At 33.1% G+C, this 26,837-nt stretch overlaps 1 protein-coding gene across 1 annotated transcript in view; it reads left to right on the top strand.

Annotated features, from left to right (window-relative positions):
• LOC139962820 (single-minded homolog 1-like) overlaps nt 1-26,837 on the top strand; it is a 62,727-nt gene that overhangs the window by 16,764 nt on the left and 19,126 nt on the right. The window lies entirely within an intron of this gene.

The following is a 26,837-nucleotide window of genomic DNA, read 5'->3' as shown; positions in this document are numbered from 1 at the left end:
AGAAAATACGAAAAATCTATTATAATGCAATATCTTCGTTCTGATGAAATTGGTAATATTTTTACCCAGTTTTGTATTTTTTTGGTGGGCTTATTTCCAAGTAAAATCATATACAAGACTCACAAAGCCATTAATTATGAAGATTAAGTGTGAGTAAAACAGCTTTTTTTTTCTTTCCCCGCTATCTTTTTATATTTCAATTAAGGATCCTTAAAGGGGGTTTGTTCACGAATTGACAACTGTTTGATCGAGAGGTCCAGCCTTTTTAACAGAAAGAAGCCTTAGTTAGCGATTATAAAATTAACAAGTCAGTCTCGTTTTACAGTCAAGTACTAAAGAGAATATTTGGTAATTTTTTAGCGGTTATCGATATTCGATTATAGATTATTGCATTGGAATGAACGAAAATGTGTGAAAATTACAAAAGTTCAATAAACGAGTCGCATATGTTTCAAGTAACCGTGGTTTAGGGTTATGAACTTAACCCACCCAACTATACAGCCCTGGAAAATCAAATATCTTTTCTGTGAACAGGCTTTTGTGTTCCAAGGACAACAAACGGCCTGTATTTCAAACATAACAGAACAGAAGAAATGGAGCGGCCATTCAGCCCCTTAGGTTGACACTGATTGGGTCAACGTACTGTGAAAGTAGTACAACACTTTTGTCCGTCTGTGTTTGTATGTGTGTGTGTGATAGCTGTCTGTATTCCATATGATTGATTAGTAAATAGACATCAGACCATATATTCTATAGTGAATATAGGTGTTACTTTGTAAACCAATCTGATTTGGCCTTACACAATGTCATGTTAATTTTCAAGGAGGAGATATTTACAGGCTTTTGTATACCTTACTATTAACAGACGAACGTCAGTCATTTCTGTGATATCCATCATTCAGAAATCTAAGGTCAATCTGAGGTTTGAAATGATCTCGGTGAAACTATTTTAACTCGAATGAAAAGGATCTTTATAATACATGATCAATGAAGAGAGGGTGTAACTTCCTATGACAGATCAGACATATGTTTGTAGACTGTTGATGGTCCCTGTAGCCTATATAGAGACTGTTGCTAATGGAAAAACACGTATTGTGTGCTATTAGGGAGGTGCCGCGCAAGCGCTGTCGCACAGTATAGGGTCTATTATAAAAGTTGAATGTATTGTGTTTAACAGACTCTTTTATTATAATACAAAAACAGCTATAATACATAATTTAAAAAAATAGTAAAAGTGAATAAATTTCGAAATATAGGACAGTTGTTTCTTAATTGGAACATGCAAAGACTGCACAACTGCGCATATCATACGATAGCAGCAGGTCACGTGAGGTCAGGCTGCTTGAGATATTGAAGTGGAACTTAATTGATAACCTCAAAGATATACCGGTCTTGTATTAATTATTCCGTGTTAAGTCAAATGATCAGCTCGTGTCTGATTATCAATGGGCTGAAAGGTCATAACCTCCCAACCTCCTCCAACCCATGTGGCCCTTATCGTCAAATACAGCAACCCAAGTCTGGTATTCTGGCATCTACTGGAGCCTAAACAAACGGCGTTCGTTTCTCATGCATCACGTGATGTGTTCACTTATTATTCTGTCTCTTCAAATGATAATTAATTTTATTTCGAGTCTATTGAATATGATGTAACCTATATACCTGTAGAGTAACGTCAGTTTGTGAGATGAGATGCTTTACTTATATGGGGGCGTACTTTACCAAACTCATCGATATACTCAACAACGTAGTAACTTGGCAAAGGCATATTCACATAAGTCTATAAAACTTCAACATTGAATTTACTCACATGCATAGTATTATGTTAACTTACACCATTTGAGGAAGTTACAACGTAAACAACGAACTTAAATCATTATGTCCTCACAAGACACCTTATTTATGAGGACCTATGTCTACCCCCAGACAGACCGTTGAAAGAAGACTCCATGACTGTCAGACGATCCGGCTCGTTCCGATCCGCATTATATAGTACCGGCGTTTTGTCTGCCTTTAATTTGTAATTACTGATTTGGATAGCATCAGCGTCTATAAAGTTAAAGGTGAACGAAACCCTCGTAGACAAACAGACCTCGTTAGACAAATAAATTCCAAGTTCAATTTTTTTTCCATAAATCGTTCTCCCTTAGCATGCTATAGCGCGGTAGCTATCTCGAAGATTATGAAGACATCCGTAGTATAGGTCTATATCCAATTCTTCTGATCTGCTTCCCTCAGTTATGTTTGACGGTATATATCTGTATAACATGTTGTTGCGTTTTAATGGTTATTTATTCTAGGAATATCGTCTACCACGTGGCAGACGGACTCATAGAACAAATATAGCAACTGTTTACGTCATGTTGTATTATTTAAATGTCAGAGCGAAAAAACAATTTCTTCATACCATACACACATACGATTCCATCTGCGTAAAAGAATGAATTTTCCCATGCTGGGACGCGTATTTTTTTCCCCGGACGAACGTGGGCATCGGCCAATCAAATCCCTGGATTCCAAACATGTGACGCTTATTCAAAAAACATGTTCTGAATCTTTTTTCCTAGTTTTGACCCCAGATTATGAACGACAATCCTTCATTTTCATGCAAACTGGATCCCTAACCCACTTTCTAAACCCTAACTCTGATTTCAAACGAATTTGTAAATTCCTGAAAAAACTGAAACCCTTATTCGTCCTAGGAATAAAAATTGGGCCGCCGGGACTATATAGGTGCACATTTTATTAGGTATATAACTACAGTAAGATGTATGTGTAACGAATATATCTTGAAATGGCAGGGTTTTCGTCTGTAGTAAGAAATGTGTAGTTAGCGAAACATGTTTGTTTAGTGCCACGAAGGAGGAGGTAAATTGCATTTAGTGAGATTGTTCTTGGGTCATCGTTTGGCTGAAGGTGTTACTAATTGAATTGTACGCATAAATCAAACAAAATCCCTTATGTGATATCATGTTATCTTACTTGCAAATTTGAACCATCGCTATTTAAGTAATTGGCTATATATCACCGACAAAAGGCCCGCAAAATCATGATAAGAAAACAATAAATTTACCTTGGAAACCTAATATGTTTAGATAAAGTTCCTCATTATCTAGTTTTAAGATTCAGACGAGAGCCTTCCTTCAAGAAGTTTTGTGCGTTGTTTCATGCGTATTCATAGCATGCGTGTTGAGGCAAATATTCTATCCATATATCCTACTCTTCTACTGTATTGTTTTATTACAATAAGATCGTCGCATAACCGGTACTAGTACATTTTAGTACGGTTGTAAATGTTTGAGGAGTAGTAGTAGTAGTAGTAAATAAATTCGAGTTGCGTTAGCCTGAGAAAGCGGACCCACCATTACTCAGTTAACAACTAAGATCGATAAATATATATATATGTAGTCTCTACGTATTGAAAACTACGACAACAAAGCAAAATTAATCAAACTGATATGATATGTTTGATGTGATAGAAAATCGATTATATATTGTAGTCCACTAAATTTGGAAAGTCGTCCAGGTGGTTTTAAAGCACAAAATAATTGCTCTGCGTTCTCACGTGTCTGTTGCTGGGCAACTGGAAGTCGCACAACAACCCTAATCTGTTTATCCTCCCAATGAGCGAAAATATCAGGATTTACCACTAATAGAGGCAACAATTGAAGTTTGGCGAAAATCTTGAATCATATCACGTGACAGGTCATGTATCTATACTCATGTAGCTCTACTGTGCCATGAGATAAAACAGGGTCTCCTCAACTCACAGGATTGGAAAGGAAGTTCAGTCTATTGTTGTTAAAGGGGGAAATGGCAGGCTAGAACAATAATGGGTCCTCTCATATCGTATAGGCACATCATAAGCTTTATTGTTATTATATTCAAATGATTTTTTCAAATATAAAAATTGCCCTCATCTGAAAAATCGGACAGTAAACTGTGTCCATTGTTGATAACATAAGTATTATGGACAATAACACATTAGATGGTCTTCCCGTGCTGTAGGTCAAAGGTCATAATTGCAAGGTATAGGCATTTTAACAATAGTTTGGTAGCATATACACAGCCATGAAAGGAAAGCTAAGATACCTGAAAATATCATCTGCTAGTATACGTCGAACAAAATCACATCTGCCAGAATGATGAAATAAGGCTTAGAGTCAAAGAGTTTGGAGATTGGAAATATAGACATTTACAACAAATTTGTTGAACATAATAATAAAAATCATAAAATTTGTAAAGCGCCACAACTGTACAAATATTCTGTTACAAAACAAGAAGGATAAGGAGAAGAACAACGAATAAAGCGCATCAAAGATACATCACAAAATGAAAGAAAACAAAGCACAACAGATTAGAAATAATACTTTTTTAGTTAATATCTATTTGTATCTGTGTAGTGGGGGTTTGAAAATGAAAATACAAGAGATTATAGCCTATACATTAATTCAGTGGAATCCAAACTTTTGGCTTGAAATAAACATTAATCACATTCATATAGGAAAGACTATCCGAATGTTTTTAATCAGCTAGTTAACTTAGGTAGATTGGTGGCTATACCGATGTAATTATATAAGATGTGTGTACACTAAATGCATAGCCTAGTGACAGTGATACGAAAGTTGAAAGCCACTGCAAATATAAATTTAAGAGGGATTCAAAAACTATCTTGAAATACTCTGTCTTGTCAAAAAGACATGAAAATCTATGTCTGATATAAACCCCGACATTAATTGTGCTTTTAGGTGAATAAATCTACGTTATGAATTTAGTAAAATCCCTTATTTTGCATATATAGTTTTTCGTAAGTAAGTTTGATGCATCCATATATTCGTTCGAGCTTCGCACATAATGGTGACCGTCGATTGATATTTTCCAAACTGTGTGAAAGAGCATCTTTATATACACACCTATCAGTTTCTTGAATTACAATGGCGCCAATTTAAGATCCTACTGCAGCTGAAGAAAACTTAACATTGGGTGCTATTCAAGGAGAATGATCTTAAAATTTCTTTAAGACTTTTTAAAATATTGTTTTCCTTTCTTAGCTATTCTTCATTACCTCACACATATACGCTGTAACCTAAATAATAATAAAAATTATATACGAAAAATAAAAAAAATAAATAAAAAAATCTTTCCCACTTCTACTGAAATTAATTGCTAAGGTTAAGTTGTGTTCTCTAGTTCAAGTTGGGTGTTACTTGACCACTTGTCGGTTTGCATACTACTTTAAAGGTACGATACCAGCAACTTCTAAAGTTTTTGCATCCTTCCGGAACTGCAAAATCTCAACTTGAAGCGAATTCAACCCAAATTCCCGAAAACACATTTAGTAAAAATCGTTGTGTTTATGAGCCTCTGTTTATTACAAGGGGTTTATTGATGTCAATATTTTGAACAGTTGGTTCTTCCGAAGGTGCTAGCGTAGATGGAACACCTGTATTTTCTTAAACACGCCGTCCACCACGTCAATGTTTTCGGATACATAAGCTGTTAACATTTCCAACAGGTCAAAGGTCACATTAACAAACAAACCAGTCGTTTTCTCTAATGTGTCCCAGTTACCTTTTCACCTACTACTCTCCTTGGTTCTCTCGATCGCACCCTTTCATACGAGTAACCTAGATAGTCAGTTGAAAAGGATAGCCTAGGCATCTGAGTCCCTTCAAATTTACAGTAGTAATGTGAATGACAAGAACCGTTTCTATAGACTAAGCAAGCGCATAAAAAATGAAATTACACATTTTTGAAAACAAATGTCAAATACAGATTAAACGCAACAACCGTCTGACGTTAAAACATGCCTAACATTTTACTTTTCATTTGCTAAAAATCCATTTTTGGTTTGTTTTTAACGTCTTTTCTAACCGAGCACCTGCATGAGATTATACCTCAAAGCCTATATCTAACACAATAACCGTTAAAGTTCGCAAACTTGCAAATTCAATTGTATATCTTCGTTATCGTTAATCTTCATATGAAGTGAACTTTTCCTATTTGTGCAAAGTCGATATGCTCTGTTTTAACGTTTCGTAGCCATAAAGAAAATACCAAAATGGCTCTTTGATCAAAATCGTTGAATGCTAATTTATTTTCGGTTTGCCAGTATATGCTTGTACTAAATTTATTACGTTTTCATTTTTCAACGGGTAATTATTAAAACAAATGCTCACCAGATCTGTTAACTCTCTATGTATCCTTATTATATCTTCTCATGCATCCCTTAATCCTACATTTTTTTCAGTGTTATATCGATTAAGTACCATTTATCTTATTCGGTGAATTGCTTTTTCTCCTTGTAAGGGAGTACCCATCTTTCCTGGGAGACTGTATGTCACTTACAGTTTGTCAATAGCAAATTCTTTACTGAGCAATAAATACATATAAACTAATAGACGTATATACTGGAAAAGCAGTAAATAAACTTTAAACTAACTATTATGTACTTCGACGAGAGCCCAAAACGACCTTAATTTGTCTTTGTTGATATAGACTTGTCACAGTTAATACATTGATGGATCAAGCTGGTTGTTACAATGTTTACAAAGTGTTCGCCGACTGGAACGAAGAAGAAACTTCCGGAAACTGTTATTTGATCTTCAGATATTTCAAGACTTATTAAATGGACTTTTAAGCAACCATTTCGATATGGATATCAAATTTCTGAAGATATATCTATATAATTTTTTATCATTAATTACTACTGTTAAGTGTTTCTGTTTATAGCATAATAATTCGTGTAGAGTTCGTTAAGCATAAAAGTAAGTTGTGCAATTTTCTTGTAAAGTTCTGAGATTTATTTTTTTAGCAAACATTTAAATTCCTTAAACAACAAATAAAGAAGTAATTATTAAGATTTGGTCAGGTTTGTCCATTTTATATTGCAGAACAGTTTGCCATGCAGTATTTTCGGAATTTCGGTCTAGTTTGGAATAATATTCCTGTGTTTGGACTCGACTGTATCGTGTATAAAGTTGGTCCATATTTCCCCCGGCGGCCTGGTATATGAAGCATATCCCCTCATCTTACAAAGCCTAACATAAGCCAGTTTTATCATTGTCGATTAATAAATACAATTTTTCTTTCAAGATATAGATCAAGATATAGAGCAAACGTAAGACTCCTCCTGATCGTTCCTGTGAAATGTTTCTTTCCTTATCGTAAATTTTCTGTCAATTCTCATATTTTTTTTTAAATATAATTGCTACTTATCATTTTTACTGCTTTTCTAACACGTGTGTTTTTTTTTTTCGTTAAAAGCTCAAGGCATAACACTTTGACTAAGGATGTAAAAAATAACAATAAATGTTTGAACCTGTATAACCAGCCAGTGGATTCCGGTTATTTTTTTCCCTACAATTTGAACGCGAACATTCACAGAAACTCTCGGAACGCGTTATCGTTACAAACATGTTCCAAATGAATGAAGTTCCAATGAATGATACGCATAAAACAAACATAAAACTTACACAAGCACCCAAGCAGACAAACAGACACAAAATACGAAAATAATTGTTATCCCTATCGAGTCATGATAGTAATATTTTGTTCCCTTTACGGGAGTGGAAGATTAAATTATTCGAGCAAAGTAAATCATAGTTTTTAAAATTTACAGATAGTCGCATATTTGAATTTGACCAAATAGAAAATACATAACTTTATATTAATATTAATAATTAACCATTTCAAAATAATTCATATAATAACCGTATATATGAAGGCAAGTTTATTGCAAACTTTTTATTAATACATTATAATATATGTATTGAATTTTTGAAAAGAACAATACATATAAAATTAATGAAAAGGAAATGCTCAACAAGGATAAACAGAAAAATAAATTTGCTTTTACGTTTTTTTTATACTTCGTATACACTATTTTAAATTCGTATGATTGTATTTTATCATAAAATACTTCTTGTTTAGTCTTTGTTCCATTCGTTTTCAGATAAATTACCTTGATTTGTATAGTGTTAAGACTATCACTAGTCTATTTAGATGTGTAGGCAGACGATCCCTCACTGTTTGAATGCAAGGTATGCATGCTGTGTGATTGGCATATGTGTTAAAAATGTGTTTGTCTTGTAAATCTTTCACAGCAGTACATGCCGTTGATTCTTCAGAAGGTCAGTAGTCAAGAATACTTCTATTACTTTATATATCCTCAGAATAAATAAAATCCGTACAGACTATAAGCAATTTCTGTCTGTAATATATCTTAATATATATATATAAAAAAAAAGGTCCAACTTAGAAAAAAATGGGAATTTATCTAATCAGATTCTAAAGTACTTGAAAATACCTAACAATAATAGCCTTTGCATGTCATTATGATTTCGTTTTTTAGATGAAATGCAAGGGGAAAATAATAATAAATTTACGACAAATTCATGTGAACATCTCTGACGTCATATAGTTTAAAATACTACCTAAATTGTACCAAATTTAGAACCGCATCAGTAAATAAGATATATCTCTCTGAATACTTTTTTGCATTTACCGAGAAAGATCTTTTTAATTTGCATTTTTTCCCCTTCAAATTAAGTTGTTCATTACCGTATAGTTCATTCATTTCGTCTATATTCAACATCAATACAAATATCGAAATACAAACTTTTATAATGACGTCAATATTTTACTCAATTTTGTGCTAATAAAAATCAGCTTATTTTAAACCATTTTCATGCCAAATGATTTTCAAATTTGTGTGATATACTTAAAGTTTTAGTAAAATGATGGCGTCTCTTAATAATAATAATACCAAAGGCTTTGCTGAAAATTCGACAGCACTGCAAATGTCGGATACAACACAACCAGCAGGGTTGTGAGAAAATAGATTTATTTAGAGAATAGATGCATTTTTTCGATCTGTCATTTCCTAATAGTTTGTTATTTTGACGTCATCCTATATATATTTCATTGCAAACAAATATGTAAATATGATTTAAAGAAACAAACTAAAGTGATACATACCTAATTAATGTTAAATGTAAAGACAGATATCGTAGATAATACGCAAATAATCCTATTACAATCCCCTTAATCCGTTTACTTTGACCGAAAGTATTGGAATGTTAGCTTAGCAAGAGACTCAAACTAATCCAGCTATCGGAATCGTGACAAGATGACAATTATTCGTTTTTTACGAAAACCAAAGATTTTAACATGATTATTTGAACTATCTTTGTCACCCTTGTAAAGAGGACATAAGTTACGTGTACATTCAAGCGAATATTTACTGATCTTTCGTGACTTCAGCAGGCTTTCCATCACGAACTTCTTAACGGGGGAGACGGTATAGGTTTCACTCGGGCTACCGCTTTGTTGACCCTATATGCACGTTTTATGGGCTAGCAGCTATCGGGAATAATCACTGGAGAAGATGTGACATTGGTCTGATAGAAATGAATGATTCTCTCCCTGAAAATTCTCAAGTGAGATTTGATGGCTGGAGCGTGATCATCCAGCAAGATTTGAGAGATGCACTTCTGGCAAAAAGCAACAACGATATTCGACCAATAAACATTACATGTATATATATGTTGAACATGTAAAAGACACCATGGTTAGATGGAAGTGTTAACATAACTACATTCAACTATCTCTTATAGTTAAGGAATGTTGATCAGTTTATATAAGTTATAACTTATGTAAGCTATAACTTATAAAAGCTATCTAAGATAAATAAGACACCTTTGTTAGAAGGAAGTGTTAACATAACTACAGTAAACTATCTCTTAGTTAAGGAATGTTCATCAGTTCATAAAAGTTATAACCTATATAAACTATAACTTATACAATCTATCTAAGATAAATAAGACACCTTTGTTAGAAGGAAGTATTAACATCACTACATTTAAATATCTCTTAACAACGGAATGTTTATCAGTTTATATAAATTATAACTAATATAAGTTATAACTTATTTAACTTTTAACTTATTTATAAGCTATCTAAGATAAATAAGATACCATGGTTATAGAAGGAAGTGTTCACATAAAAACAGTCAACTATATATTGTTACGGGATGTTTATCAGTTTATATAAGTTATAACTTATATAAACTATCTAAGATGATAAATAAGTTTATTGAATAGATTTCTTCGATATTTCATATGAAAGTAATTGTTGAATTGTTTTCAATACCACTTCTTATTCAACAGTAACAGAGTAGGCCTAATCGCTTATAGCAATATGGCAATATGAAACTTGGATATACTTCTACTGAGTTCTGGTCATTAATCGTTACGCTTTCATGTTGACTTAGGCATAACTGATTTTTTTTTGGGGGGGGGTCTTTTTTTGGGGTTGATGGACAAACTTGATATTTATATAACTTGATATTTTCTATTCTGCATCAATTCTGTACATTTATCTCATTTTTCTTTACTTTTTCTCTGCACTTTGGTTTAGTGTGATAATAATTCGAATGTATGTGCTATTCATTTAGGTAAATGGAAGGCTGCAGTTTCTATATGGAAATCTGTTTGCTCTTACACAACAACACTATACTCGTTTTCTCTTAAAGACGGTTTTTTTTTATTCTTCTGCAAAGTGAAAACTTCTTGAATTTACTTTTTTACGGTATGTGAATGAAAACAGGCTTACATTAAATACTCCCAACTGTTCTGTTAAGTGAGAACTGTTTTGTTTTAAGTATAATAACATATTTCATTGTAGATGTCGTGAAATATTTTTAAAATGTTTTATGTCATTGTCTTGTTCAAATAACACGAATCGTAAATAAACATAGATATGGTGACGAAGATAACAAACAAAAGACAAAACAACAAAAGGGACTTTACCAAAGCAAGTTCGACCACCGATCTCTTTTTTAAGATAGATTTTAATCATAAAAACATCTCTTGCGCATTGGTCATCTATACACAACAAATCCTCCTTAAAATGTCCATAATAAAGCTCTCGTCCAATGTTCTTGGTCTGGAGCTTACTCAAGCCGAAAAAGCCTTAAGAAAATATGAAATTAAACAGATGATATATTTTTTATCTCAGGGATATTTTTTTCTTTCTGAAAAGGCCAGAGGATCATAAACAATACCTCGTGCCTTATCAAGGTCCCGGTATTGACAACAAGAAGAAACTAGGTTTGAAATGATCGTAACCCGATCAAGAATTGCTGCTAATGAATGGTATAAGATTTGCATCTCCCACTGGTTCTACACGTGGCAGGGGTAAGTGAGTGGAAACACGCGTATTGTCTGCGACAGTCAAGTTAAAGGACATTTCCGCAAATTATTAATCCATAATAAACAGAGAACACTCACATGATATGTTTGGTCAGTGTATATTTGTCAGTTGTAATTAATTCTTTCTCAACGTTTTGTCAAAAAAAAAGTGAAGTTCAAACCAGAAGGAATGTTTTGGGGGTCTGCTAATTATTTAACGGGAGAATAAAAGACACGAATTGTATAATTATAAGTGGAATCATTCTTCCGCTAGTTAGTGAAAGAAAATTTCATTCGATTTTTTTTTGGGGGTTGCAAGTTAGGAAAATGAGATCGTCGAAAGAGAACAAAAATATGAACTACTTATTATGAACTTACTTATTGATCCTGTTTGTTATTAATTTTGTTCAAGACGTAATTAAAATTTAATTGGCACCCGCCTCTCTTTATGCACTTTAAGTTTGAACACGTGCACATCAATAGAATCCTTATGGATGAATCATCCAGATCTCTATACCATGTGAATGCTCCTTTAAGGTCGGCAAACGGTCTGGGACTGGAGTTAACGACTGTTTCTCGTCAAAGAATAAAGGAGTCGATAGCAGAAGATGGCTTGCTCGCATAAGATGCCCACTTACCGTCAGTTCTTATTTCCAATTTGATATTCTTGTTTCGAAATGGCGATCAGTAGTTGCAAGTGGCATGGGACTAATTCCCAATTTCAATCGCATTAGAACCTCAGAAAAGATGAAAGTGGAGATTGACAGAGGGGAAAGCAAAAGGAAGGAATAATGATGAGAAACATCACCAAAAAAAGAAGAAGAAGAAGAAGTTAGTTTGCATTCTGAAAGTCTGTATTGTTATGATGTGCGTTTAACAGCCAAGAAGGAATTTAAAATATGGAACTGTACAGTCACACAAAAAATTAGGTCAAATCTTAGACAACATACATCATTAGATAGTGTAAGTGGAACGTTTGTAATTAATTGAAATTAATTTTATTATTGGTTGTTTGGTAAAAAATGAAAGTGGTATTATCAAATTAAATGAAACAGTGTGAACTGGTGAAACGTTAACAAAATCAGTGTGGTTTCCGCGGCTAGTAGGTGTAATCGACAAATTTTGGTTAATATAAAGCTAATAATGTTTTGTGAAAAAATAAATATGAACGAAAAATTGTTTGACAAAGGATGTCGTACTTAAAAGCTGAACATTTGTCCCTTGTGTGGTATTTTCATTTTTAAATTAGGTGTTACAAGTCAAAAATAATAAAAAGTAAAGTAACCCAACAAGAAAAACCATATTAACTTGGTATTGTAAAAATTCAAACAATAAAACATAGGAAAAATAGCCCATATGAGTCAGTACCACCAAGTGTATACTTATTAGGTAAGAACTGATGGATGGGACTTTACAATTGGTAGCAACATATGTAGGAATCGAGCGATTTTACAGCTTTATCGAATTAAAACGGATTCAAAATCACTCAAAAGAAAGGATAGATAAATATTTGAAAGAAATATAATAAATTTGAACACGTTATTAACAAAATATATGAAATATATAGCTCACAAAAATGAAACCAAAAATGGTTACGTGGGTAAAATTTGGGATTTTGTGAAAGAACTTTCTAACCATGTAAATGAAAACATGGACATATCGATTGAAACAACTAAACATTCACACATACATGTAAGTTGAAGTCAATCGGGAGAGTGGCAGGGTATCAAGCAACACTGTAGTATATATCCTGAGTACCAAGAAATACATGATGAAAATAAACGGACACACAGACAAACAGATAGATAGACAGACAGACAGACACATGAAATGAGTAACGTATAAACTGTCATAAATGGAATGATTTGTAACATTGAGGAATGAATGTTATATATATGCTTTGTTGTTTTATTGTCTTTAAGTGTTCGATTGTTGACTTAAATTTTGCGCAGAAGTACATTGTGTTGTCTACGATATATACTATTGGACGAGGAGTGGGGGTTGAGTAAATAAAACATCGATATAACAGTGAATACGGTGTAACGAAAGACAAGATGATAATGGCTCTCTAACTTCAAGCTATTAAAAATATATTTAGACGGATAATAAATAATACAGACAAAAAAAAAGAAAGAAATGAATAAATAGATCATAAATACAGACTTCCATTCCAAGTTTCAAAGTTTAGTATTTGTTAACCATTTAGCTTACCGATATATACGTCTTCTTATGACGGACGAAATTTATATTAAATTGTAAAAAAAATATGAATCACTTTGTCAAACGGCGACGAGATTAGATATTCCCTTAAAGCGATATACAAAAGTATTCGATATTTGTGAAGTTATTTGAATCTAATGATATTTTGTATTTTAATGAAACGTGTATGTTTTGATGGACCTGCGTATTTTATTTTTGTATGGTCATCGACTATGTTAAAATCTATTTATCTTATCAGTGTGAGTTTGCATAAAATTTTATTTCTAAATCCGCGATATCGCTTTAAAGGTGGTTTGTCGTCTGTAGACTAGTCGCCTCAAAATATGATTTTTTTTTTTAAAAGAAGAAGAGGCACAAAGGTCTTGAAGTAGATAAAAACACTAGTTTGATTTATTCTTGCGCCAAAAAAATCTGGCTTTTATCAAAACCCATTCACGAAAATATGTAATGGTTGACATGTCCCTAAACAAAATACAGTTTCGATGTTCAAAAGGACACCATGCAGATTCCATTCCGAGGATAATATTTCGTAAAATGACACTAACTTGTACGATCAAAAAACAACAACTATATACCATATATATGCATGACCAGTTTTTGTCCCTTTTTAATTCTTTTCATTTTCCGAATATATGATATATAATGTAAAGAATATCATATACAAATTTAATAAATTAATGAAAAGAGGTATAATAACATTATACTGATTTGTGTGTTTCAACCTTTGATATTATTCCATACAAGCGTTTTGTTGAGAATTTTGCTTTTAATAATACTGTTACTTCGATATATGCTACAATTACTGAGATACGTGACAATAAAAGGGATCTTATACTAGAACTAGAATAGAATTAGTGAACGGCAAGACAATAAATATTCACATGTCACAGAACAATGGGGCGCGATCAATTAAAAACAAAAGAAACTTTTTCTGTCATCTTTCAATAATTGGTGTTGAATCAGAGAGTCAGAAGAGTGACCATAATCACACCGTTAGACTATTTAACACTATGTACACAATATCTGTGAATAATGAAAACCTCAAAATGACCGAGAAAATATCTCAAAAGCTAAGAAGCTGGGAAACACACAAACGCACACACGCACAAAAGATGAGTTAAGGTTAAGGGAATCTATTCCTGAAATCAACCGCTCATTGGAGAACGCATATCACTTCTAACAAATTAATCAGAGACTGAGGGAACTTTCCACACCCTGTTTTCCTTAAATTTCTAGAAGAATACATCATCAGAAATTGAATGCCCGCTCGTTCCGGACAATTGGTAATATGAATAATGAGTTTAAAATTCGGGTTAAAACCCGGAAAAAAAGAAACATCTTTGAATTTGTTCACCCATGTTATTAACGCCACAGAGGTTACCATACGGGTCTCAAAGGTCACGTGACAAGGCATTGACTTCTTCGATGGGGTAATGTTTTTGTTTTGTTTTTATTCTTAAAGATTATTTGCATATTTTGTTTATTTTGTCGTCCTAATTGGATGGACACATACCTTGGCTGTTTTGAAAGATTTGGAGACGTTTTTTTGCTTCACATCTAGTATACAAAGACAGTTACCCACTGAATTAGTAGCATCTATTTAACATATATACAAACATTCAATGTTAACGAATAATCTAAACATGTAAATGAATTATTTTCACCATGAAATTGTACAAAAAAGTGATATGAATAATTTAAAACCATCCGAAGCCTGCCTGGACATTTTAAGACAGAAAGGAGAAAATAAAAGACAAACAGAAAACAACCAAGGAGAAGCAGAGAAACAAACCGCAGATAAAAAAAAAATATTATATAAAAAAATAAACATACATAACAAACACAAAAGGTTAAGTTTAAGTAATTTGCCTCAATAAACAACACGACGAAGAGACGGTTGGATCCAATGGAAATGGTATTCCGAAAAGCTAAACCTTCAGTCGATGGTTACATGTTTTTATTATATGCAAATTACTTGTTGATATTTACTCAAATTTAAAGTGAATTTCACGGCAGATGAAAAGAAACATTTGCTTGGCAACTAAGGTCCTAAGTAAAATGACTAATTACATTTGTAATATTAATTTGATTGAGTTTCATATAAAATGCAATAACAATGTAAAAGTAAATACATCCAAGTTACATTCTTTCTATTTATAAACCTGGGAAAACATTCTCGACATATTCGTCTACTCGCTTCGAGACGAATCCAACCAATAAGAACTGCGGGTCAAAGTTCACAGGTTCTGTTGCCTGGTATTGGTGCGCTCTAGGGCTACATACCAGTCGTTGGTATAAATGCTTTGAAGTTCGTAACTGGTATTTTGCATGCTCCAAGGGTAACCATGTTTGCATCAAGTAGGTAGCCAATAGGAAAATACGTTGGAAAAGGAAATAGTTGGGAAATGTTTTCATCTTCAAAGAAAAACATGCCATCAGCTAACCAGCACCTGCCGTATGACGCTGGGTATTTTTATTTGAAAAGACAAGTGTGTCCTGGTACCCTGCTGTGGTACCAGAGGGTCCTTGTGAACCTATCAATATCCTCCGTGGTGTACCTTGTTTATGGTTTAACCATAATATTCAGTAATATTCAGGAAGGGTAACCATCCCATACAATTATAGCCCTTATACCAATCTATCTTTCGTTTTTATATTTCTTGTTGTGCATTTTATCTACCGTAATATATCTCCGTATATTCTTCTTGAAATCTTTAAAAATTTTGAAATTTTTTTAGTATGTTTTGTATCCGATAAATATCCCCCAAATCCTTCATAATAACATGACTAAGTTTATACAAGTTACAATTAAATTTTGTTAATGTTTTGTTGGAATTCAAAACCGTCTTTTTTAAATTAATGAGAAATGACATCAGATTATTGATAAATCTAACAAGGCATAAAACGCTTCGAAGATTGTTATTTTTTTTCAACGTTTAACTAAAACTTTTGACTGGCTCTTGTGAACTACGTATAGTGCTAACAGTTTAAGGTGTTTGCGATATTTTGGGGTTTACTCATAAAGATTATAAGATTAAACCTTGTTCATGTGCATCCAGGCTAGCTTATTGAGCTGTCACAAAAGAAAACAATTTATATGATTTGATGATTAGCAACCCTGGTAATGTTTATGCATGCCTAGCCTGTTCAAACAACTTATGATTTATTCTCATTTTGGCTTATATCCGTCTGAACAAATAAAACAAGTTTGTTATTTGTACTCATATCATGTGAGCATATGTTGATTAATCACCGTCGCTACGGCTACTGTATTTAGCAGGTGTTAAAAGTAAAACAACATTAAGAAATTACCGCAATCCAGGAAATTAAAAATTTTCACAGACCTTGGTTTGAGTGAATTCACTGGAAAAGAAAATGATTCGACGAAAATAAGGAAGAAACTTTCTAACATTTTCCTGTTTTTTTTAATCTTTCACCATATCAAAACATTTCTCTCAGGCATCCGACCAGTTAGCTTTCTTTATTAATTTATTATTATTTTTTACTTTATTTATGATTATCAATTTCTATATTTAGCTATCGAACATTTTGATACGTCAGTCCAGTAGATCTTCTTCAAGTCTCTAACTGTCAAAATACAAAGTCGTTTCACACACCAGGGAGTTGAGTAAATGAAGGACAAATATGATAATTTCCATATACCTACCAAGTGATCCAGATATTGAGATACGTTGATATATCAAGGTCTAATAGAAGTATCCAGTTCTTTACCAAAATTCATTACAATTTTTCTTTGTTATTTCCAAAGCGAATGCATTTTGTTTTAATATTATAATACACATTAACTTGCCTTGATATTTTTTCTTAAGCCATAGAACAAAACAGTAGGGTGCTATAGGCCTACACAATTTCTCTCTTTTTCTTCTATATATTTTACTTTTTCACAAATATCATATTCATTATTAAAATCAATATTGAGAGTATATTTTATTATATGTCATAGTATAAACTACCGATATGTATAGAAAATTTTTTACTCTTGTTTTGTCTTGTTGTCGAATTGTGTTTATTAAAATAAAGTATCTTTTACTGGATTTCCAAAACATAATCAAACTTTGGGCATATCTATTAGCAAAATAATTGTATGTCATTGTATAAACTACCGTTATGTATAGAAATATGTATGTATAGAAATAATTCTACTCTTGTTCTGTCGTGTTGTCGAATTGTGTTTATTAAAATAAAGTATCTTTTACTGGATTTCCAAAACATAATCAAACTTTGTGCATATCTATTAGCATAATAATTGTATGTCATTGTATAAACTACCGTTATGTATAGAAATATGTCTACTCTTGTTCTGTTTTGTTGACGAATTGTGTTTATTAAAATAAAGTATCTTTTCTGGATTTCAGAAATAATCAAACTTTGGGCATATTTACCATACCTATCAGAGGTGCTTTTTATATTTTAACCATTAATATCCTCGTTTTCATCTTTATTATATAATAAATCCATACTTTTCATGCAGTAATTTCATATTCCTCTCTTCGACTTTGCTCATAACCAATCATAATTTTCTTACGTCGATTTTTTTTTTCCATCCATAATTAAAGAGAAGATTTATCTTGATATATTCCTTGCTAAGATATAGTAAACTGTGTCTGTTTGCTCGACAGACGCACATTTCAGCTTCTAAACGGAGTCCAATCCACTCATACAACCTGTATACGTTATTTATAATACCAAGTCTCTAAATCTTTATCAGATATTAATCCAAAAATTGCACGTTATTTGAAACCAGATAAATGTAAATTCGATTACCCCCAGCATGCAGGATGATATCACCAACGAAGTAAGTTTGCTTTACTTGGCTACACTTCCTGCTCGTTATTAGTTTCAAACTGTTCTTTGAATATTCTCAACCAGTTCACAAGAGGAGTATATGTTTCAACTCATCCATCACTTATCATACCCAAAACAGGACTATTTAATCTTTAAAATTGAATTTTATTTCAAGCAGATACGATGGACACATGTTTGTTCGTTACAGGTCGAGATTTTAAACTTTATTGATGCCCTAATGAATTGATTAATTGCATCTTCTTGATAAGAAGTTTACAACTTAATGAAAGCCGTGATATATTTTTATATTCGAATTTTCTCATGTTTACCACAGTTACTCATCTATATCACGTGTGTGTTGAAGCCAATAGTAGAAAGGTATGACCAGGGCTATATTTTGTACCTATATTGCGTACATCTTAATAAAAAAATTTCGGAAAATATTAAACGGGTTCGAAGAAACCGTCTTTCAAAAAGAAGACAAATTAGAAAGAAAATAAGTACCCGTAATACATATTTGTGTATTAAATGGTGACAAATGAATCTTTTCACAAATCAAGATACTTTATCAATCTTCAGAGTGTTTAAAACACATTAATTAGATCAATTAAAAGGATACTAATATGCTACAACAGTATTGTTTCTTTCTCACAAATTCTACAAATTATTAAATGGCTCTTTTATCCATGTATTTCACAAATTTCAGGCAAAATGTGTTTCTAAATAGATGTATAGTTATCTGTATATTAGTTATTGTTATTGCTGATATAATCTCGACTCATATTTAGCCAGTTCGTGTCCATTTTTTAAATATTTTTATTCGTTATTTTTATGTAGCACGATTCATCATTCTGTTCAATATACAGAAAAATTGAATAATTTGTTTTAAATTTCAACAATCATAGTAGGCTTAACTTGAACAAAGGGGAAGTACTATTTTTTGAAACTTTCTCCTTAAAAAACGAGTTTAGAATTTACATTCATGTAATGCTACAATGCTGCAGTATATTCAGCGTTTTCATTATCAATAAGATAATGAAAACCTTAATAATCATGATTAATATCCCGTAACCTTTGACTAATGTCCTCTCACATATAAAATAAGCACGTAGCCTACAAGTATTTGGTTTAAAACTTCTTCACAAGTTCAATTCGAATAAGATAACATGATACTAATATATTTTTTCACTTAAATTATTTCAATAATAATTGAGATTTTCCCGGTTAAAGAAGAACAGTTAAAGAGTGAGTCATGCGTTTGTCTAACGTTTTCTTTAACAATAACCAAAACCAATAACCTAAACAGCTATAATACGGTAAAATGTGAACAAAATGACCGGGTTACATTTGTCTCTATGACCAAATCAAATCGTACATATATATCATACTACCCTCAGCATCTCATAGTGCAAACTAACGTGTGGTCTAGCGATGATGATTTTTTTTTAACATACCTCTATTCTAGTACGCATAAATATAGCCATGTATCTTCTTATACTTACATTGTAATACGAGGGGTGGCAAAAGTTCAACCTAACGTGATGTATATCATTGAGATTAACGAGCTAGGATAGACAATCAGCGCCGGGAAATTATTTCATGACGTCATCGCTATTACTGACACGTGACATAAATGTGCGTTTATCAAATGAAACTCAAGCATCTGGTTGGTGTTTTCTCTCCTCCCCCCCCCCCCCCCATTTTTCTTCTTTATTTTATATGTTTGTTTGTTAATATGAGCAAACTGACTGTCAGATAATAAGCTACTAGAGAGCTATAAAGACAGACACACAGAAAGACAGACAGACAGACATACAGGCAAACAGACAAACAGACAGTAGGATTCTGTGTCTCGATATTGGTGTAAACTAATAGCTAAGAGAAAGTGCTACCATGGATATGACATTTTGCTAATATCGCTGAAGTTTAGTAGGCTATTTCTTCTAGGTTTAAATCTGCCTGTGCGAACGTTATGGGTAAATGTTTTTCCTGTTGTTTCATTCGTTTCCATCTGTGCCGTTTTCTTTTCTTCTCTTTTTCAAAAATATCTCGGAACACAGGATATTATTATGTTTTATTAAAAAATAATTTCATTGTTCATTGTGCTTTCTGCATTTTTCTTTATGTGCGTGTGTGTAAGGATTATATGCAACACTAAATATTGCTTTCAAATCTGGCATTGAGACCATTATCCTGACACTGATAAACATGCATCTGTCATTCAGCCCTAGTTAAACAATTGTTAACATTTCCAAACAATGTAAAGTCTACGATACGCCATTATTTTTATTATTATTCAATTGACAAAATTATTCTGTTCTCGATCAACCAATGAGTAAAGCAAATCCTTTGGGTGTTTTTATTAATCCATTAAAGTTATGTTTTTCCCCATTCTTGAGGTAATTTGCACGGGCTCCCCTGGATAAATGTTGGCTAATAACTCCTCGTTCATTTTCATTTGCACTCACGCGTTGCGTAAACCCATGTTTCCGTTCAACGCCCCAATGAATTCGACATGATGTTAATACACACGCAGGTTAAAATAGGTTCTCACACGAACCGTCTTGAAATTTAATACTTCGCCGTTAACCAAATCGTGAAGTTGTGTATATTTCTTCGATTTTTTTAACAAACTAAAGGCGTGTATATTTTGTCTTGTTTTAAAGGAGCCATAGTTTTGACACCAATCATGTAATACTCGATTTCTGATTCGAGCTGATGCTGCAAGTCAGCCTCTTATCTCACTTCCGGGATATCAGCGTAGGGACGTGAATAAGCATTACTAATGGGTTTTTCCCCCGTCTTGAAAAGAAAATTAATTGTTAATTGAATTTCCGTTGGCAAAACTTATTGACGGTTAACATGTTTTCTTTACTATTCGCCGATTAGAAAAAGGGTAAAAGGCCATTGATATTTCAGAAAGAAAGTATTAAGAACATTGATATGGTAGATACAATGCTGCATAGGAGCATTGCGTTAGAAAGAAACTTTAGGAATATTTGCTTGTTGTTTTCGAAAATGTATGCATTGGAACATTGCTTGTTGACAAGATGCCAAAAACGTTGCTGGTTTAAGAAGGAATGTTTACAAATATTGATGTTTAAGAAGGAATTTACAGGAACATTGCTGTTGCAGAAAAATTTGTATATGAACATTGCTGTTGCAGAGAGAACTTATATATGAACACTACTGTTGTAGAAACAAGTAACAGGAACATTGTTGTTGCAGAAAGATTTTATATGAACATTGCTGTTGCAGAAAGAACTTATATATGAACACTACTGTTGTAGAAACAAGTAATAGGAACATTGTTGTTGCAGAAAGACTTTACATGAACATTGCTGTTGTAGAAAGAACGTATATATGAACACTATACTGTTGTAGAAACAAGTAATAGGAACATTGTTGTTGCAGAAAGAATTTACATGAACATTGCTGTTGCAGAAAGAACTTATATATGAAAACTACTGTTATAGAAACAAGTAATTGGAACACTTTTGTTGCAGACAAAATTTACATGAACATTGCAGTTGCAGAAAGGATTTATATATGAACACTACTGTTGTAGAAACAATCCATAGGAACATTGTTGTTGCAGACAGACTTTACATGAACATTGCTGTTGCAGAAAGAACTTATATATGAACACTACTGTTGTAGAAACAATCCATAGGAACATTGTTGTTGCAGACAGAATTTATATATATATATATATATATATATATATAAATATATATAATATATATATTAAATTGGAAAGAACGAAGCGACATATTATACATGATTACTTGAAATTAAAATGCTGCAAGTTATTTTCAAGAACATATTTCTTTTGTGTCCATTTTTTTATCAAACAAAAGTGAATTTGCTGAAAAGGCAACTAGTTTTTTTGGGGCTAGAATAAGATTTGGAACCATTCACCTCAGGATTTCTAATTTGTTTATAACATCCCTGCAGTCAGGTTTCCGTTATTTCTTTATTACTAAAAAGTGTAAAATGTTTTCGTGGTGCTGGAATTATTTCTCAAATATTAGGACTAAGTTCATAATCAGCTTGAAATCTTAGAATATGAATAATTTACATTTAGCTTCATTAAATACCAATTTTATCGGTAACAAATCTGGCAGGAAATATTCTTCATTTTTTGTTGTTGTTGCATCGTTCCAATTTGTCACATTTTGTTGTTATTTTCTCAACAGAGACCTTCTTAACCTGATAATGAAATCTGCATGAACCATTTTTGTTTCAAAATGATATTGATAAAACAATATTGGGACATAAATTTACTTTCAAAGGATTAAAACTTTATTTCTATCGGTAAATTAAATCCATCCGGAACTGAGTTATGTGTACTTTTGGCTTCCTTTACAGAGATAAATTTCAAACTTGTGACATAACTGTGAATTTATTGAATTCTTGGAAAGTAAAAAATAACCACCCCCTTGTTTTATATTGTATCTTGAAGCGATTTGCCACTGGGGTTATGAGAAACGACTTATGATATATATTAAACGAGTTAATTCGTAAAAGACTAAATGGTTTACTATGGTACAAACTAACCACAAGCGATAATAAAGGAGTCAACCAATGAAAAGCCTCAAATGGTTAACCATGGAAACCACCTGCCAATCACCATGCCAACGGAATTTCAGTATCAGTCGTTGAATCATCACTTGAATTGAACTGTGTCAGTTATTATGTATGACGCTAAAATTAATATTCATCAGATACAGTAAAGTTTAATTAATATCAAATTACTCTATTAAACACATGGAAATAAAGTAAATACTGTTCAATTAATTTGTTGCCTACGAACTAAAAACTAAAATGGATCATTTCTGTTAAGCGTATAAATGGAAGTGAGGCTTGAACGTATTATTGTACTAAGTACGACGAAATCCAACCCTCAGATATCATATTCTACATATCTTGTGATAAAAATAAAATTTTGAAATTGATCATTTTAGTTCGGGAAAGAACAATGAGGTATTGTTTGTGATGTCATACAGCCTTTGTTTTCCTTTTTTTTCGCTGATGCAGTAAGGAATCCATTCTAAACAATTGATATTATACCACAGACATCATAACATCCGTTCTTTCATTTTTATTTAAATTTATTTCCAAAGGTATATGGTTATTAACGTGTTTAACTATTCGTTGGAATTAAAACAGCACATAGCGGTTGTTGGTGTAGTTCATGTCCGATACCGCAGATTATTGCGGCGCAAAAACCCCTCTTCTTGTTCATGAGGTCGCTCGCACATCAGTAACGATTCTAAACCATCCAACTAATGTGTCTGTTTCTATCCAAGTACGTCGCCTCTACAACCCTCCACGACAAGAGAGAAAGGAACTCAAAGAAAAATGTAAATAAATGCGACTAGTGTTAAATTACTTGTTGGTGATATTCATCCGATAGAATTAATCAACCTCTCACTTAATATCAGAGGCCCACAACCTCCTTGCAACAACGTCAAAATATATTTATTTATCCTCTTGATTTGGTCTGAAGATGTCTCGAAGAGTCATTGAAAGCGATTACTTTCTAGGATCATTAAGACAGTCTGAAGTGATTGACAAACAACTTATCAATTGACACCACTTTGTCTTCGCAATTACGGATGTAGTTGGGGGGATTATGGAATTTCTCTTAAAATATCTCCTATTTTTTCTCTCGTCATCATATGAAGCTGAAGTTTGGGGGGCCCCCCTAGGCTCTTAAGATACACACTGAATAATGACCGAACCAACAAATGATTATCAGTTTAAAATTCAATCTAACGAAAAAAAAAGTCCTATCAATTTTGTTGCATCAATTTCACTATGTCGAGTGGTAGACCATCGTATAGCCTGGGAGCTTTACTACAACCAATCAGGCCAGTATGACAATCAATTGAAAAACCCTCCTTTTAAGTTTAATACTTTTTGTCTTTTTTTCCCCCCTCTTTTTCTTATATTTTTTTTATATCGTCCTGAGTTCTTGTTTAACATTTCATACACTTGCCGAGGGGATTTGTTCGCCTCGGGGTAATCTATAAAAGAGTCTAGGCCGAGAGAATTGCTCAGCGACAATCAATATTTCCCTCTTTGGGGAAAAAGTCAGCCAAATCGTTAGTAAGACGATATGGTTTTTTAAATCGTTGGTGAATGCCGGAAATCACAGCCATTAAGACACCGACTAGTTGCCCAAAGGATGCTATATGCTGATTTCTTACATACAGCCCGTAGCATTCTTACCCTGCACACACAGCAGAAGAAAACAGTGGCTACTGCAAAATAAGGAAGAAAATCATTAAATCGGTGAGAAATCGTACGAAATATCGAGTTACTTTTACATTGATTCCGTTCATTTTTGTAATATGACTTTAAACGGTAGGATTATAATGAGGGGAGATTGATGTAATACAGACAAAATTAGCAGTTTATGCCTATCTGCCTCTCGAGCTGCGCCACCTCAGAGGAAGCGAATTATTGAGTGAGGTCTTTAGGCTAGGTAAACAAATTTGTTTTCAATTTTAAATGAATTATTAGACATATTTTAACATTCTGAGGTTAAAGCGGATGGGTTGTCTTGATTACTCCAATAACACGAGACCTGTATGTAGATTAACTCCAGTGTCTTGTTTCATACGAAATCTATATGAAAACTTAGCAATTGAATAATTAGCAATTGACTACTTAGCAATTAGTCAAAAAATGACTAACCTTTCTTCTGCTCCTCACCCCCTTTTTCCCCCCTCTGTCACCCCTCTTCTCCTAGCTCTCTTTCACCTCTTTTCTCCACACTTTCCTATATTTGTCATTCTGCTGTTTATTCCCTACGCTCTTCCATTAATCCTCTCTTCTACGGTCCTTCTACGGTTTATCTCCAACCTCTCCTCTTCCCCCCTTGTTGGTTTCTTTCATCTCTCCGCCCTTTGTCAAATAATCCACTAACATCAATCTCTTTAGTGTTCACCCCTGTTCATTAACCTGTCTGTATTCTGTGCTTGCCCCTTGTAGTTTCTGTTAAGTTTCATTCAGCCTGTGAAGAAGATCCTGCTAACTTCGAAACGCCAGGCCCACTTACTTTTACACAAAATTATGAATTAATAGATAACAATGTCCAACCAAATTATGACATGTAAAGTATAGGCTGTAGGCCCAGCTTATTTGATACAATGAAAAGTTTAGTTTTTAATATTCATACTCTGGAAAGAACGTCCTCTTGATTTTTAGCATCCACTATGCTTAGAAACTATTCCGCATCCATGCAATTGTGGTGCTGAGGCATTTGTATGGTAAGAGAAAGGAGATGAGGCGGGGGGGGGGGGGGCGGGTGGGGTGCGGTTACAAGGACCACCAAGCTGCGTTACAATGAATACTCAAAATGGCGAACTAATTACGTATTTGGTACAGTACTATGCTTTCCTGTTATGCTTACTACATTTCCTTAATCTTATTCAAAATCTGAGTTATATTTGTCTTGTTAAGCCTATCACAGGTGTGTTAGGAAATGCGTACTATCCATTTCCGTGTAAAATAATTTATTCATATCTTACGCTGGATATTACTATCATCAATAATTCACATAGCATACGGTGGTTAAGGAAAAGTAATGCCTGTATCATGCAATAAGACAATCAATCAATTAATTGATCTTTCTGAAAAATAAGAAAAAGACAAAAAGGTGGTTAACACTAGATGAACGTTTACTTTAAAGCACTCAATCATGTTTTCTTTCACATAGGTCCAACTCATAATTTATTAATCCTCTTGATTTTTTCTTAGACTGTGTGGTTTAGTAACACCATGAGTTGAACGAGCACCGACTCTAGCTTTTTTTTCAGTTCTAATCTCAGAGAATTATGAGCCAATGATACAATCCATAACTAGATACAATGGGTGATTTGTTCTCAATAGTAGATACAGGAGAAAATGCAATGTATACTTTATTTTATTGTATAGCAATAACATGTCCAATCTAACCTCGTTTCTCCTATTTCATCTTTCACTTTGCTTAGCCCTCTTAGACATTAATTCACATCGCAAACGGACGGTGATTTCACTCCCCTAAGTTTAACAGTTTAAGATCTAATGCATGCCATCTCAACAGCTCTGGGATTTATGGAATCTTTCCCAGGAAAAAAAAAGTCATTTAACTTGAACGAAAAAAAAGGGATGCTAGTAAGTAAATTTATGGTGTGGAAAGAACGTAGCAGATGTGTACATGTAAATTGTCAATCAACATGGCTAGAGATTAACGCATTCGGTACAAAAGCAAATAGGCCGTGTATAGTAAACACAGCGTCACGCGTGTACGCAATCCTTAAAACAAAAACACCTCGAAAACTAATGATCTTTAATTGGCATTATCACAAGCTAACTGCAACACGTAAAATTGGGCTTAACATCTCCCGTTTCGTGGGTTTAATGTTTACCTCATTGAAAAAAAAGTCTGTACGGAAAACAACCGACAGCTTAGCAAAAGTTGTGAAGAAAACTCGAGAAAAGGCGGAAGAAATTACACAAAACGCCGGGTGACCGCCGTTCATAAATGAACAGATGTCCTAATGTGTTCCACCGGGCGTGTAAGTTTGTGGAGCCCGGCTCATAAACATCTGTGAGAAAACTTTTTCC

The sequence above is a fragment of the Apostichopus japonicus genome, chromosome 21, assembly GCF_037975245.1.
Source record: "Apostichopus japonicus isolate 1M-3 chromosome 21, ASM3797524v1, whole genome shotgun sequence".
In the NCBI taxonomy this organism is placed as follows: Eukaryota; Metazoa; Echinodermata; class Holothuroidea; order Aspidochirotida; family Stichopodidae; genus Apostichopus; species Apostichopus japonicus.
Note: the sequence above shows the minus strand (reverse complement) of the source record. Positions and strands in the feature narration are given on the sequence as shown.